The sequence below is a fragment of the Panthera uncia genome (assembly GCF_023721935.1).
Source record: "Panthera uncia isolate 11264 chromosome A1 unlocalized genomic scaffold, Puncia_PCG_1.0 HiC_scaffold_16, whole genome shotgun sequence".
Taxonomy (NCBI): domain Eukaryota; kingdom Metazoa; phylum Chordata; class Mammalia; order Carnivora; family Felidae; genus Panthera; species Panthera uncia.
Window position 1 is genome coordinate 61,894,749 of NW_026057576.1, and position 16,627 is coordinate 61,911,375.

Below are 16,627 nucleotides of genomic sequence, written 5' to 3' on the forward strand. Positions count from 1 at the left end.
CTTGGTCCATGACAGGATTAAGTTTGAGAAAGCAACTCAATTTACTATTAATGAGTTTTTATAAATAATTAATAATTTATATACAATGATACTTTAATGAATACAATTTGCACTTCAGTTAATAGGCAGAAAGCATTGATCATGCGGTAAAATCAGCAGTATTACTTGGAACTTCCTTTATTCTGAGAAGTAAAGCTGTTTATTATGACTCCCCTATAATAGAATGATCACAAATCCACATCCCATTTGCTAGATATAAGAGAAAAAAAAATTGGTTACTATAGTGTGCTATTGCTGTATAACAAAACACCCCAATGTACTGGCACAGAACAATGAATATTTTATTATGCTCAGATTCTGTGAGTTAAAATTTGTATGGACTATTGGAAACAATATGATGTTTCATGATGTCTGGAACCTCAGCTGAGAAGATTTGAAGGCTGAAAGTGAGTTGGTGGATGCAGACAAGACATTTGAAGGCATGCTCACTCACAAACCTCAAGGTTGAGTACCAGCCTTGGTTGTGGTTTCTAGCTCAAACACTGCCATATGCTCTTGTCCTGTAGTCCCTCTGCTTCTTCACAGTTTGGTGTCTGGTTTCAAAGAAGAACACTGTAGAGCTCCAGGCTAAATCTGAACCAACTTTCATAACCATGTCTTGAAAATTACAGTGTCTTTTATTCTGTACTCAGGCAAAGCCAAATTCAAGAGGAGGGAATCTGTACCTCATTCTCTTGGGAGAAATGTTGATATCCAATTCTAAGAAGCACATCGTGCCATTTTTTGAAAATAGAGTCTGCTAAATATGGGGACAGGTACTATCAATTTTGCTGAGCATTGGTTTCTGGGATCTATTCCTACCTCCTGTATCTTTATTAATATTTTTATGATGTGTTGTATATTATAGATTTAAATTTTTAGTTAATTTGAAAAAGAGAGTACTAACATGTGTGAGCAAGTGGGGGAGGGGCAGAGAGGGAGAGGGAGAATCCCAATCAGGCTCCGTGCTGTCAGAGTGCAGAGCCTGACATGAGGCTTGATCTCAGGACCCTGAGATCATGACCTGAGCTGACATCAAGAGTAGGACTCTTAATCGACTAAGCCACCTAGGAGCCCCCACGTTACAGATTTAATCTCTTGTTCGTTAGCTAGTTAAGGCTAATTCTTACCCTAAAAGGTAAGAGTAAGGCTCTTTTTCTTTTTTTCTTTTTTCTTTTTTTGAATAGTCTTTAGGTAGGGAACAGATGATGTTACCAATTTTTTTGTAAGATTGGGTGTTGTTCCAGGATAAGTGTATCACAAAGGAAACTATAAAAAATATCTCAGGCGATACTGTATTTTAATTAGATTTTGAAACTCAGAATAATTTTTTCTTACTCTGTTAAGATGACCAGGATTAGTTAGTAGTTTGTGAAAATGCAGATGGAGTGAAATCAGATAATAATTTAAAGATAGGTTAGATTTATAATATAAAATATTTTCAAATCAAATTCAAGTTTAAGTTTTAAAATAGCTCTAGAGATCCTGCCTACCTTATCAGTGAGAATAAATAGTCGTCCTTAAGGGTGAAAATTAATATAACGGTGACATGGTGATTTAACAGCAAAGGCAAGGTGATGATCCAAGTCTTCTAATTTCTATTTCCAGTCAACTAGAACTTCAGTATTTGTATCATATTTATGTTGCATATGATTATGCTTGAAGCTAAACTTGCAGAAATCTTGAATGATTATCTTATGCATTTTTGATCATAGTTTTCTTTTCAAATTTTAATAAAATTATAGTAAGAAAGTGATATGTGTTGCATAATATATATGACATCATTTCATGTCCAAATTCCTGCTATTAAATGGTATAATTACTTAACATGCAGTTAAGATGTTTCTCTAAACAAATGCAGGCCATTATGTTCATAAAGCTTTATTGAGTTCCTTGTTAATTGAAACCAGTAGCATTTGGCTTTCATTTTTGAAAATCAATTGAATAATGTCATCACATGAGGATTTTTTAAAAATGTTTATTTATTATGAGATAGAGTACAAGCAGGGGAGGGGCAGAGAGAGGGAGACAGAGAATCCCAAGCTGGCTCCACACTGTCAGCACAGAGCCTGACACAGGGCTCGAACTCACAAACTGTGAGATCATGACCCGAGCTGAAATCAAGAATTGGATGCTTAACCAACTGAGCCACCCAGGCACCCCACGTAAAGATTTTTTTTAACTGAAGTATAGTTGACATACAATATTATATTAAGTTTAGGTATTCAACCTAATGATTTGACAATTCTATACATTACAAAATGCCCAGCACAATAACTGTAGTTATCTATTTTCATACAAAGTCATTAAAATATTGACTGTATTCCCTATGCTATAGTTCTCCTCTCTGTGACTTATTAATTTTAAAACTGGAAATCTCTACTTCTTAATCCACTTCACCTACAACCCTCCACTGCCTCCTCTACTCCTCTGGCAACCATCGGTTTGTTCTCTGTATTTTAGTCATATAAATTTTAGGATTATTATTTTCTAGTTCTGTGAAAAATACTGTTGGTATTTTAGTACGTATTTTGCATTGAATCTGTAGATTGTGTGGATAGTCTAGACATTTTAACATAACACTATTCTTTCATCCCACGAGCCTGATATATCTTTCCATTTCTTTATGTCATCTTCAGTTTCTTTTATCAGTGTCTCACAGTTTTCAGAGTACTATAGTTGCTGTAGGCATTCTGGTGTGTGGGGCTCACTACTCGCCCCCGGCCCCCGCCCCATGGCAGAAGTTGCTTTGGAGGGTTGCCTGCTGGGTGGGGGTGTTGGGTGGTGTGGGTCAGCAGAGGAATTCTGGGGTGATCAAGCTGTGCCAGCAAGGTGGAGATATGCTACCAAGAAGGAAAGTGTCAGAGGCAGCTCCCACAAAGAGCCAGCCAGGTAGGCTGAAGGAGAGCAAGAAAAATGGCCCCCATCAGAATGTCTATTCCTGGAGAAAGCTCCTCCAGATTCCTGATCCTCTAGCGCATGCCCTAAAGTTAGTCAATAATGTGATTTGTGTATATAACCCAGGTGCTCAAAAGCTGTTGCCTCTGTCCTGTGTCTTGAACTGAGTGACATAGTACAGTTCACTAAGAGCTGAGTCTAGGTTTCCCACAGCTCTCTGGCTATCCTATGTGCAACTGATTTTACAAGTCAGACTTAATGAGGGCTCATCTTTCTATTTCAGATTGTCTGTTGCTCGATCCCCCCGTTCTCAGGGAGGATCTCCATGCATATAAGACTAATCCTACTTTTGAATCACCACTGATGGGGTGGTGGTTGGGTGGGTTGGTTCCCAAATGCATCTCTGCCCCTCCTGCCCTTCTCAATGTGACCTTCTCTTTCTGTTTTTAGCTGTGGAAGATCTATTTTGTGAGTCTTCAGGTTATTTTCAGATTGAGTTGCATTGTATGTCATTGTTGCCTCAGTGTGTCCATGGGAGGTGAGATCATGATCCTCCTACTCTGTCATCTTCCCCAGACTCCTATCACAGGAAGATGTAAAAAAACATTTCTAACAATTTTGTAATTAGTCACTGGGTCCACAGGTTAAAATTTGTATTTAATGAGTTTTCAATGCACTTCAGTACAGTACCACTGAATTTTTTACTTTTAATGTAGAACAATTGCAACGAGGTGAAAAGGTGACTCATATCGGACAACACATTTCTACTTTTTAACCATAAAGTTAGTACGGGATGATAACAGGGATTTAGGTTACAAAGACAACCTTTAGGAAATGACTCTCTTTCTTGACAGGCAGAACAGAAGATTGATAAAGTTTCCCAAGTTCCACTGCAGTGGAAGTCAACTTTCTTTAGAAAAAGTTTTTATCAATTAGTTATGGTCCTACACACTGGAAAAAGAAAGAGTTTTTTCTTGGTTATGAGAAAAATACATTTTTGGAGCCATAATGGAAAAATGTTGAGAAAATGGCCTATATTCAGGATGATATTTTTTTCCCCACACCTATTAATGTATTACAGCTCGTGACATGAGGACAAAAGTTTCCTTAAATAATCCTGTTATTGTCTAAATTTGCTACTGTAGAGGTTGAAATACATTCAAAGTAAATACCTTGAAAATAAAATGCTTTTATAGTATAAAAAAAAATAAAGTTAAGATAAATCAAAGTCCTTCATTTAGAAACAATAAAACCGTAATACAGAAACATTAAATACTTTACTATAGTCACTTTTTGTCAATCTGAGTAGGATGAGAGCTGGGTCTTCACAGGGAGGGAGCTACTGAATTATGCTTCCAGGAGATCATATTAACTGTATACAAACAGATACAAAGAGTTTTGAGTATCAGTATTACCATTGAACTAAATTTATCCAATTAAATTTTGGAGACAAGAAAAGAATATACATTATAATCTCCCATATTTTTATTGTGACTTATTTTGCTTGAGAATACAGGCTATGAATCAAGACAAAAAGGGCATAACTTTACTAAACATAGAAATAATTGTATTTGAGCAATTTGGTAGGTGGAGGAGTCAGAGATAGGACTACTTTGGGAGGTTTCTCAAAAACTATGAAAAGCATTAAAAAGAGATTGAAAATATCAGAAACAAATTTTTTGTCAAAGAAAAAAGATGATTCTGTTCTGGGTAAGAAGAACAAAATGCACTCCACTGGAATTTTGTTATTTATTTATTTTTGTAATGTTTATTCTTTTATTTTTTTGAGAGAGAGACAGAGTGTGAGTGGGGGAGGGGAAGAGAGAGAGAGAGAGAGAATGAGAATCCGAAGCAGGCTCCAGGCTCTGAGCTGTCAGCACAGAGTCCAACATGGGGCTTGAACCGTGAGATCATGATCTGAGCCGAAGTCAGACACTTAACGGACTGAGCCACCAGGCACCCCTCCACTGGAGAATTTTATAAATTTTTTTTTAACGTTTATTTTTGAGACAGAGACAGAGCATGAACGGGGGAGGGGCAGAGAGAGAGGGAGACACAGAATCGGAAGCAGGCCCAGGCTCTGGGCCATCAGCCCAGAGCCCGACTCGGGGCTCGAACTCACGGACCGCGAGATCGTGACCTGAGCTGAAGTCGGACGCTTAACCAACTGAGCCACCCAGGCGCCCCTCACTGGAGAATTTTAAAGGGACCGAAGAGAACTAAGTCATGGGCACACTGTGGGGAGGGATATATATGTGTGAAAAGAAAAAATCATCACTGGGCATTGATTATAAAGAAATGGAAAAAGACCCAAATATTATTAGTTTGGTCAATCAGTCTTATTTATGACTAGATGTATGAGAGTTTGTGTTCACGAACACAGGTAAATCAGAGAAAATTATGCATGGTTTGATCAAAATACTATTTGAACATCAAGTTTGAAAACAGGCTAACCTTGGCAGAACATTTAAGGAAGACATGTAACAAGAAGTAACTTGGTATTCACCTTTGATACTTTTAAAATATAGCACTTCATTTTCTAAATGTAACGTCGGAAGCATCGATATCCTGAATGTAAGCGATCCACCTAACTAAATATGTACTTATTTAAATGAATCTTTTATTTTACAAAGGAGTAGCAACCAATTGATTAAGCTGATTCTAGTGAATAATTTGTCATTATTTTGGTATTACAGTGATTCTTACCAGCGCTGGGTCAGATAAGATTCTAACCACTATATCATCTCTCCACCCTGTTGGAAAAGTGGTCTAGATTTTACTTTTGTGTTAAAGACTTATTTCATTTGTGGTACCACTGAAATATGTAATCCTTGTATGGCTAAAACTCCTGGGGCTATTTGGAAAAATCTTTCTCAGATATGGCATAATCCATTATATGAATGTGTGTTTTGTATTTATAGATAAATTCGCGTACCTTTATAGCTGTAACAGGATTTGGTCATTCATATTGCATTCGTGAAAAGAAAAATTCCTTTTCTCATTGCATGTAACCCAACAGGAGTCTTGTATGTTTTACAGCATCCATGAAACTCTGGAAGGGTTAACTTCCTAGCTCACAACAGTTAGACTCAGCTTCTTCACAGTTCTTGACATGACTTTTCCAATTTCGTCCTTTGCTCCTCCCTATATTCCAGTCTACATGACACTTAAGGTGCATTATTCATTCTTCGCAAATATAACTCACAATTCTATATCCTAATTTATAGATTGCTCTTCCATGAGTTTCCATTCAGGAATATTCTATCCACATTCTTCCTGAAATATTTTTCTGCTCAAACCACTCATAAGGTGGAAATTTTGATGTTCACTGTGATTAATATATCTTTTAATTAAAAAAAATTTTTAACGTTTATTCATTTTTGAGAGACAGAGACAGAGCATGAGCAGGGAAGGGGCAGAGAGAGGGAGACACAGAATCTGAAACAGGCTCCAGGCTCTGAGTTGTCAGCACAGAGCCTGACGCAGGGCTCAAACTCACAAACTGTGAGATGCTGACCCGAGCCGAAGTTGGACGCTCAACTGACTGAGCCACCCAGGCGCCCCAGTATATCCTTTAATGTAAAAAAAAATTATTTACTTATTTTGAGAGGGAGAGAGAGAGCATGAGCAGGGGAGGGGCAAAAAGAGAGGGAGGAGAATCCCAAGCAGGCTCTGTGCTGTCAGCAAGAACCCAATGCAGGACTCGATCAGTCTCACCCTCTGTGAGATCATGACCTGAGCCGAAATCAAGAGGTGGATGCTTAACTGACTGAGCCACTCAGGTGCTGCACTAATATATCCTTTTATTCTAAGTGTCTAGCACTGTCCCTGACCCAAAGTTTTCAACAAAAATGTAAAGAAATCAACACCAGTAATATTTCAAAGGATCATCTAGGTGTTCTTTTAAAAGATTCTCTAAATAACCTCAACTACTTAAAGGGAAATTATGATCAAAAACAGGGAAGGATTTTATAGCTTTATTTTCCTTCTTATCATTGGAACTGTTTTCTTAATAGACTAAGACTCAAAGAGAAATAAGTGCCAGCAATCAAATAACAATCCCAGAACAGCAGGGGTTTGAATACTTGGTTTGAATAAGCAGACATCCTACATTGCTCTGGCATAGATTTAAGAGTTGCCTCTGGGAAAAATGGCAAGTCAACACACAAACACTAAGGCAGTCACCCAGGGATGTATGTGGGAGACAAAGACATCAATAGAATCAACCCTCTGAAACCAATGACAAGCTTTGACTGCTATATCTTTCATTGAATTACTAAAAATAGTGCTGATAGTGGAGTCTTTATTTGCATTTTTGATGGATATATTATATCTCTCTTATAATAGACCCATTAAACGTAGTTTAACATTGAGAAGCTCTTGGCCTAGAGATGCTGCTTAAATTACACAGACAACATCTGGGGCGCCTGGGTGGCGCAGTCGGTTGAGCGTCCGACTTCAGCCAGGTCACGATCTCGCGGTCCGTGAGTTCGAGCCCCGCGTCAGGCTCCGGGCTGATGGCTCGGAGCCTGGAGCCTGCTTCCGATTCTGTGTCTCCCTCTCTCTCTGCCCCTCCCCCGTTCATGCTCTGTCTCTCTCTGTCCCAAAAATTAAAAAAAAAAAAAAAAGTTAAAAAAAAAAATTACACAGACAACATCAAATGAATTACCTTAAAAAGGAATACATTATTAACTGAAAAACAATATACATATTATACCTTCAAAAATACAGTTGTTCTTCAAAGAACAGAATAGTTTAGAGCTATTTTATTATATTCTTAAAGTGGCATTAAAGTTGCATTCAATTATTCCATAATCATTTATTGAGTTCCAACTATGTTTCATTAAGTGTGCTATGTTAATTTTCTAATGCTGCTATAACAAATTACCACAAACTTTGTGGCATAAAACAATACCTGTGTATTATCTCATAGTTCTTTAGGTCAAAAGTCCAAGCAGTCTCAACTGGGTTCTATACTGAGGGTCTCAGAGGCTGAAATCAAGGTAACAGCTGGGCTGAGCACTTATTTGTAGGTTATGTGGAAAAATCCACATCCAAGTTCCTTCAAGTTGTTGGCAGTATTGACTGGAATCCTTTTCATTCTTTGAACCTTTCTGACTCTCTCTTCTACAAATGAGAGAAAACTCTCTACTTCCAAAGGGTTTATGAGATTAGAGTGGACCCATATAGATAATCTTCCTTTTGATTAACTTGAAATCAACTAATTATCAACCTTAATTCTTCTTCCAAAATGGCATTAGATCCTTTTTATAGATTCTACCCACCCTCAAGATGGTAGAGATCATACAAGGCTAAAGTGTCACTTGGGCCATTCTTAGAATTTTGCCTACCACACGTGCTAAGTTCTGGGAATGAAATAAGTGAAACTGACTCAGTTCCCACTTACACAAATCTTAAACTTCAATGGAGGGGATATACAATAAAGGATGAGCTATAAGCAGGCATAATATACATATTAGTATATAAATGGAACCCCCAACCCAATCTTGTAAGCTGTGTCCTGGAGGAAATACTAGGATTTATTCAGTAAAAGAAGACTGTGGAGTGGTGTTCAAAGCAAAAGGAATAATATGACAAAGCATGCCTCGAAAGAAATTCAACTTAAGCATGGATAACATAGTTTTCAATGTTTGCAGAAGAGAGGATGGTCACAGATGGCTAGCACTGGGAGAGAGGAGAGCAATGGGAAAGTATTTAAGTTTTAAATCAAAGGTATTACCTGATCAAATGTGTGTTTTAAAGGTCACCCTGGCTGCAGTATCCAAAACAGCTCCTAGAGGGCTGACATTTGAAGAAGTGGGACCAGTTTCAAAACCATGACATATAATCTGGGTGAGATGATTGTTACTGGGACCATGGTTGTGACATGAAGGTATATGTCTATAAATGGATATATTGAGGTTATTTGTCAGGTGGATCCAGAGTTGGTAGTTAAAGAGATATAGGTGTGAAAGAGAAACGAAGTCAAGAATGATGCCTAGGTTTCTTGCTTGAGCCACTGGGAGATGAAAAGCTGTGTCTGTAATAGGGAGGTTGGAAAAAAACAAACAAACATTGGAAAGAGATGAGTAGCTCAATATTGAACATGAAAATTTTGAAATCCTTTTAAGACAGCAAAGTGTAAAAATTTATTATGCAGTTGGATGTATTAGTCTAGGTTTCAGGTGAAAGATCTAGGCTGGAGGTACATAACTGACAAACTTCAGTAATAAGGTTAATTAGAGTTACTAGAGTGAAAGCTGTCTCCGAGAGAGGGTATGTGGCATGAGAAGAGAAGAAGATCTAAGGCATTATCCCCAAGTCCACTAACACTTAAGAAGTGGCTCAAGAAAGAGAATAACATAAAAGATACAAAAAAGAACCAGGACACTTGCTGTTATGCAAGACAAGGACATGAAAATTTCAGAAGTTTTCAAGTTTGGAGGGAATAGCCAACTTTTTCAACTTCTGTAGGGAAGTCATGGAAAAGAAGATTCATAAATGGAATGGGTGTAGTAACAAGGGACTCACTGGTGATTTTGTAAAAGTATGATTCAGTGGGGCAACGTAAGTGCAATCCACATGGAAGTAGGTTTAGGAATAACTATCAGCCTCAAGTGGTTGCTAAAGGCAATGCTAGAATCAAATGAATATATGTGTGTAGTCTTGATATATGCAAAGCACTAGCTCTCTACTGAAAGATTACTGATGACCATTCTTAAAACCCCAAGTTTATAAGATAATGTCCAATTCTCCCCCTTGGTTATCTCACTGTTTCTTGCTCCATAGCAGATTCAGGTAGATATCTTGGGATTCATGGAATGGCAACCTTGAGAGGAATGTAAGACTAGAATGTAGACTCATTACACAAGCACTTTAAGACAAACTGCAATCAGTTATGCCAACGAAGACTGTATATTAGAGCCAACTGTGTATCTGTCCCCAGACCTATATTGTTCAGAAGTTCCCTAGGATGCTAAAAAACAACAACAAAAAAAAACAAACAAAACAAGCCAGTTGTCTCTAGGTATAAATATTTTCCATGCCTTTTAGTAAGCAGTAACACCTGAATATAGGATTCTTCAAAAATGATGAGGATGAATCTAAGAAAAAAAGTAGTATTAAAATCTTCCTAAAGTCTTTTAAGGAAAAGGTAGCAGTCAATTATTGTCCCAGAATTTCTGGATTTAGTCATTAGCTGGAGAATGGAGGTGGTCCCTGAGAGAAAAAAACAAGGAGAATGAGTAAGTTTTTGATGGGATGAAAGAAAGGCAGAAATAATTTCATTTGTAGATATCATACATACTTTAGATGGCTTTATCCAGTAAGCAGTTGGGTATACATACCTGGAATTTGTGGATTTTGTCACAGCTAGAGACAGATATTTGGAAGTTGTTAATTTATAGGTGGGAGATGACTTCACCTAATTAAAGCATCAGGTTTACGAAAGAATGGAAACCTGGAAACACCCAGTATTCAAGGGCCAGGTGCAGTAGCAGATCTAGTGAGGGAGACAGAGACTGAGGATGCAAAGTATAATTTACTCTAAGGGGAAAGAATCAGTAGAAAGGGACAAATGAAGTCTCAGGAGAGACAAATCACTGGAAAGTAAAGTGCAGGAAAATTAATGAGTGAGCAGGATTGAGAGTATCACGGACAGGGTAGCATTGAACAGATTGTACTTTCAAAGACTGGAGGAAAGGAACCCGTGAAATATCAGCAAATAACAACTTGTGGCACAGAGCAGTTGGTGGCTTTCATGCCCGGTGGCTTCAGATTTCTAAAACAACGAGTAAATGTGACCGTCTCTGGAAAAGGGAAGAAGGGGAAAATGTGGAGAAAAGTAGCAGATCTGAACAATGAGAAGAATGCAGAGCCGACCAGTTGCAAGAGAAAACACTTCTGATCCGTACATTAGAAAGCATACATTCACAGATTCATACTGTTTTCCAGTGGTACTCAACCGCTGGATATAGGAGCATACGTGGGGCTATTTGCTGGGGAGGGTGTGAAAGTAAAGAGAAGAAGGCTTGAAGGTACTAATAGTCAAGTTGATCTGCTGTACGGTTCCAACTCTGTACGAAAGGAAATGAGGTACAAAGGTCTGACATATTGGGAAAATTGGAGGACTACTGAGATTGGAATTATGAATTTTGAAATCTATACACAGGTATAGCAATAATAAATACATACTAGGTATTGTCTGGAAGAGAAATATTAGTTATTGAGATGAATAGATTTTTGAGATGACACAGTTCTTATATAAACTAGAAGTCAGTGGAGTGAGTTGGATTTGAGAAGCAAGGGAGAGGAAAATTTATTTATTCAAGATATTAATTGTACAACCTCCATGCTTCATGTGTTGTACCAGCTGCTGGAAATATAGAAATGAATAAGCCTCACTGCTTGCTCTCAGAACAGTCTACTAGAGTGATTGATGTTTCCAGGTTAAGAAACAATGTGGTTGAGAGAACAGCAATTTTAAAAGGCAGTACCAAAAATTAGAATTAGTGCCCATTTTAATATGAGTGCTGATATAACAAGCTAAGTGGCAATATTAACGAGACAAGCCAGATAGATGAATCTCTAATTGTGAAGAAAAGTCAGTGTTGAATAAAAAAGACAGAGGCAGAATATAATGGAGAACATGTAGAGGGAGATGAGAGGGGAGTGGGTTCTATACTCTGATCAACTCCAGGATTGAAGGGTACGTGGAAGAAGAAAGGAGCTTTAGAGACAGTTGAGACAAGATCAGATACATCCCTTCTGAGAAAAATGAAGAAGAGGTTTCCAAGAGAAAAATAGTATAGTCTGATAAGTCAGAGATCTAGACGAGAGGCCAGAATTGCTTGAATAGATTTGGGAAATAGACAAGCATCAGTGATTTTAGCAGGTGCAATCTCAGGAGGTGAGGTGGCATACATTCCTATGGGTAGAGGAATACACAAAACACTTAGGAAGCATGTACCATCAGTGACAACTAACAACTCTCAGGGCTATGATTATAAGATGTAGGCTGTATCATTGGTCTTTCAGGTGAAAAGGAAGATATGTACATTTACTGGAGAAAGTTCTAATAAGTATAGGGTATATGTAAGATGTAAAAAAAAAAAAAAAAAAATCAACCCAAAACTAAACTCAAGAAACTGGAATGTAGTAAGAATAGAAGCTACTGCCTCTTTCTGTGTGTATGTGTGTGTGTTGGGGGGGGGGGGGCGGAGAGGGGGAGCGAGGGATATATTACCCAGGGGAATAAGGAAAGCCAAAAAAAATAATAGTTTCATCATATGGTAATGAAAAATCCTTAATATTTAAAGCTAAATCCAATTCTCCACAAACCTCAAAATGATATATGTGGGTATATGTATCCTTAAGGAGTAAAATGATATGCTTTTGAAAATAAAGTAATAGATTATTCTGACATGGACAAGCAATTCGACATATCACTGCCTTCGCATTTTAAAGATGTTATGGAATGTAAAGATCTTTTAAATTTAACAAATGACTTCTGATTTCCAGAAGAAAGGCCATCCTCCAGGGCTTGGGGAAGGGAACATATGTTTTAGAGTGCCGTTACATTTTCAACATAATTAGTTGTCTAAGTATGTTTCCAAATGAAGCTAATGGATTTCCATGTACAATTAACTATGATTTATGTAAGAGTATTTCAGTTTGAATTATTTTCTATCAATTTTCTTATAACCATTCCTTTCTATAAATTTGATAATTATTTATGGACAGGTTTCATTTTGAGTAAATTAAACTCTATTTCCCTGATATAGCATATATCAAACAGCAATTAAAAGAGGTGGGTGCAGATAATGCAACTTTACTTATTTTTTTTTCCCAAAGGGAAAGAGTTGAGCAGTTAGTCATATAATTTCTTTCAGTTCTATTTTAAAGAAACTAAAAATGAATGAGATCTTTAAAAAATATTTTAAGATTTTAAAAAGTGAATCCATCTTGTCTTATTCTGTAACAACTTCATGTTTCATTGACCTTGGTTTTATTTATTTTGCTACTTCAAGGAGAACATATACATGTATTTTCTTTGAGTTTTTGTTGAAGCGAATGTGGAGATTAGAGAATAATAAATATATAATTCACTTTAGGATTATTTCCTAAAAGAGAATGTGCTTATAAAGTGCATAAAAAATAAAACTTGGTTAAAAAATCAGCCAGCTCTATGTGATTTTAAAAACAGATTAGGTATCACATATATGACATACTAAACAAAAGCCATCTGAAGTAATATATGAAATAATTAAATGGTGTTCAAAGAATTTCAACTCTGAATGTGCATTGGAAATGTTCCATAAATATTGCAGTGATATGTATCAATATTACATAGAAAATATCTATATTTAAAAGTTATTCAATGATTTTTCAGAGAAAAAAAATTGATGTGATCTTGACAGGCATAGAGTTGGTAAAATTGGTAAAATGAGCCTAAAGAAAATTACTTTACCATTAGATTTTGCTGACTTTATGATTTTACTTTGATACAAGAATTGCTTATTCAAAATGCCTTTACAAATTATTTTTTAAATGGATAAGTCAGTATACAGAATTAATCTATATTAATGCTCATTTTATCCTGGTGATAGAACTTCAGTAGATTGCTATTTCATGGTATGAAAGAGAAGTGCCCTTTAGTGATAGAGCCGATACAATTATATCCCAAGTAAGGCTAATACTATTGGATAATGCACGAGTGCCTCCTGGGATGGCTAATAACCTGTAAGAATCCAGAGTTGCAAAGTCAGATGATGTGTTGTGTAACTTACTTCATTCATCCAGATATTTTGAGGCAGTTCTGGTAAGTCTCAGGTAGAGTGCAGGCTCTGGACTCTTTCCAAACAATTTTATGGGAGCTCAGTTTTTCTACTAATAAATATCTTCCCAAAGATTCTTATCAATCCAAAGATATTAAAAAATGTGATGTTCAAGTCTTCTTAAAGTGAAAAAGGCAGGCATATTTCAAAAGCAAAATAAAAATAATAAAAATGGTTATCATTAAGAAAAAAGGGGGGGGCAGATGAGGTCCCAATAATACTTATGGTGCTATAGGGTTGAGAAAGGGTTCCTTGCTCCTTTAGTCCACAGATACTGCACTATGGATTCCTTACTTGTTTCTAGTCCTCTTGTGTCATTGAGTCACATGGATCATTAAACCAACTCTCAACTTCTAGGTAGTCTCGTAGTCAAATAGAGTATGGAAAACCCATATTATTTACACCTTATGTTTGAATGTGAATACAGGGGCACCTGGGTGGTTCAGTCGGTTAAGCATCCAACTCACAATTTCAGCTCATGTCATGATCTCAGTATTGTGGGTTCGAGCCCACATTGAGCTCCACACTGAGCAGGGAACCTGCTTGGGATTCTCTCTCTCCTCTCTGCCCCTCCCCTGGCTCATGTGCACTCTCTCTTTTTTCTCTCTCAAACAAATAAACATTAAAATGTAATCATAAATATAAATATATATGTTAAACAAGAATACATGGCATTATGTCTTGTGCATTTGTTAAAACTTGAAACCTACAGTTCTAACCTTTCTGCTTAGACAATAAGCATCATATAATGCAGTGAATACATTAAAGATAGAAGAGAACTAGAAAAATTATAAAAGAGTTCTAAAAGCACAGTTGAATAGGGCAAAATGTCATCAGTTTATGGTATTTCATGAATACTGAAAATCAAGAATAGTAATCAGCCAAGCAATGGAATTCTGACTTTAGTTTACATTTTGAGGATAAACTTCATTATAGATACACTGAGTAAAACAAAAGCAATTATTTAGCAAATGTTTTTATAATCAAACTGTTAATACTATAAAAATCATATGTGTATACTTCAATGTTATTATACATTAATCATAGTCTAATTAATTAAAAACCAAGGCCCCAAAGACCTGTATTTCAACCCCTTAAAAAAGAAAATCTTAAGTATAGTTTATTGTTATTATACATTAATCACAGTCTAATATATTAAAATCAAGAGCAGAATGATCTGTATGTCAAAACTTTAATAAAAGGAAAGTATGACTAATTTTCCTGGGGACAAAGCAACTTGGATGTTGTTCAGAGAACTTTGGAAGTCAAACACATTTTCCCTTAATTTGCATTGACAGTGGATCTTGAAAGACTGGGAACTTGGAAAAAGAGAGATGGGGAGGGGCTCGTGTATTCACTGGGTTCCTATCTCTCACCCCACTCCAGTCACAGAAGCAGAGTTGGACTATTTCAGTTTTCAGTTTTGCTTAGGCATACTGATGAAGTAAAGATAAACTTCTGTTTGGAAGCAGCAAGAGCTGGTCAATGTACTAATTTTTTTTTAATGTTTATCCATTTTTGAGAGACAGAGACAGAGCTCAAGCAGGGATAGGGCGGAGAGAGAGACACACAGAATTAGAAGCAGGGTCCAGGCTCTGAGCGATCAGCACAAAGCCTGACGAAGAGCTTGAATTCATGAGCCATGAGATCATGACCTGGGCTGAAGTTGAATGCTTAATCAACTGAGCCACCCAGGAGCCTCCAAGCTGGTCGATGTTCTAACCCACTGGGTGATAGAACATGTAAAACTGACCCCCTGAGTACAGAAACAAGGCCAACACACAGATTATACAATGTATCAGAGCTGGGTGACATCACCAAGCCTTATGTTTAAGAGCTTAATCCCTGGGTTGAGGATCCAGAGAATCTCTGTATCTTTAGGACTCTTCTCTAAGTCTTAGTTTTTGTTCTTAATGTGGAAAAGCAAGACGTTATTGTGGGGGGATAAAGTGAGATGAGGAAGGTAAAGCTTTTAGCTGGTTCCCAACATAGAGGTAGTCCTCCAGAAGAGTTATCAATGATCTTTATTATGAGAAATATTGAACCTTGGGTATCTACTCTTTTTGCTCCAAGTTTACAAAAAACAGCCTTAATTATGATTTCTAATAGAAATGTGTGCATGTGCTGATATATCCCATATTAACGTTCATCTCGCTGACTCAAGTCAGTGTCCATTCTTTTCCTGGTCCTCCCTGAAACAATAAACTGGAAGTGTCCCTTCATGGCAGGCAGGATTCAAAATAGCTTTCTGCTATTCTACTTTTGAGTGCCAAAGCACCACAAGCCTGATAGATTTCTTTGGGTTCTGCCATGCATTACAAATCAGTTAACTGACTCATTCCCTTGGTGAAATGGGATGAACAATCTGGCCCAGGTCTACCTAGCACAGCTGTGTAGGTATCTGGCTTCATGTGGAAGCTTGATCTATTTCCTCCATGTCCCCCCTCCTAAAATTTTCATTAGGATAATGTGTGTAAAAGGTAGGACCCTATCTCAACACTTCAACAGAGAAATAACCACCAAAATAATTTTAGTGCCATGTGGGATGAGAATCAGATGGATTATTTATATGGCAGTCAAGATTTCTATTATAATAAAGAATATGTAGCATAATAAGTTCTGCATTTGCCACAATCAACACTAGACATTTAAAAATGTGTAAGTATAGTCCGTCAATAATAAAAGCCTCTGCTTTCGTGTTCCTTACAGATGAGTTAACAAGTGTCATTAAAGACTGATTTGAGTTTCAGATATTTCATGCTCAACATGGAATTACCAATACTTTGGAGTTGCTGTGATATTAGCAAAAGATCAGGTAACAGGAAAGAAAGAATATGTGTATATATCCATGAACC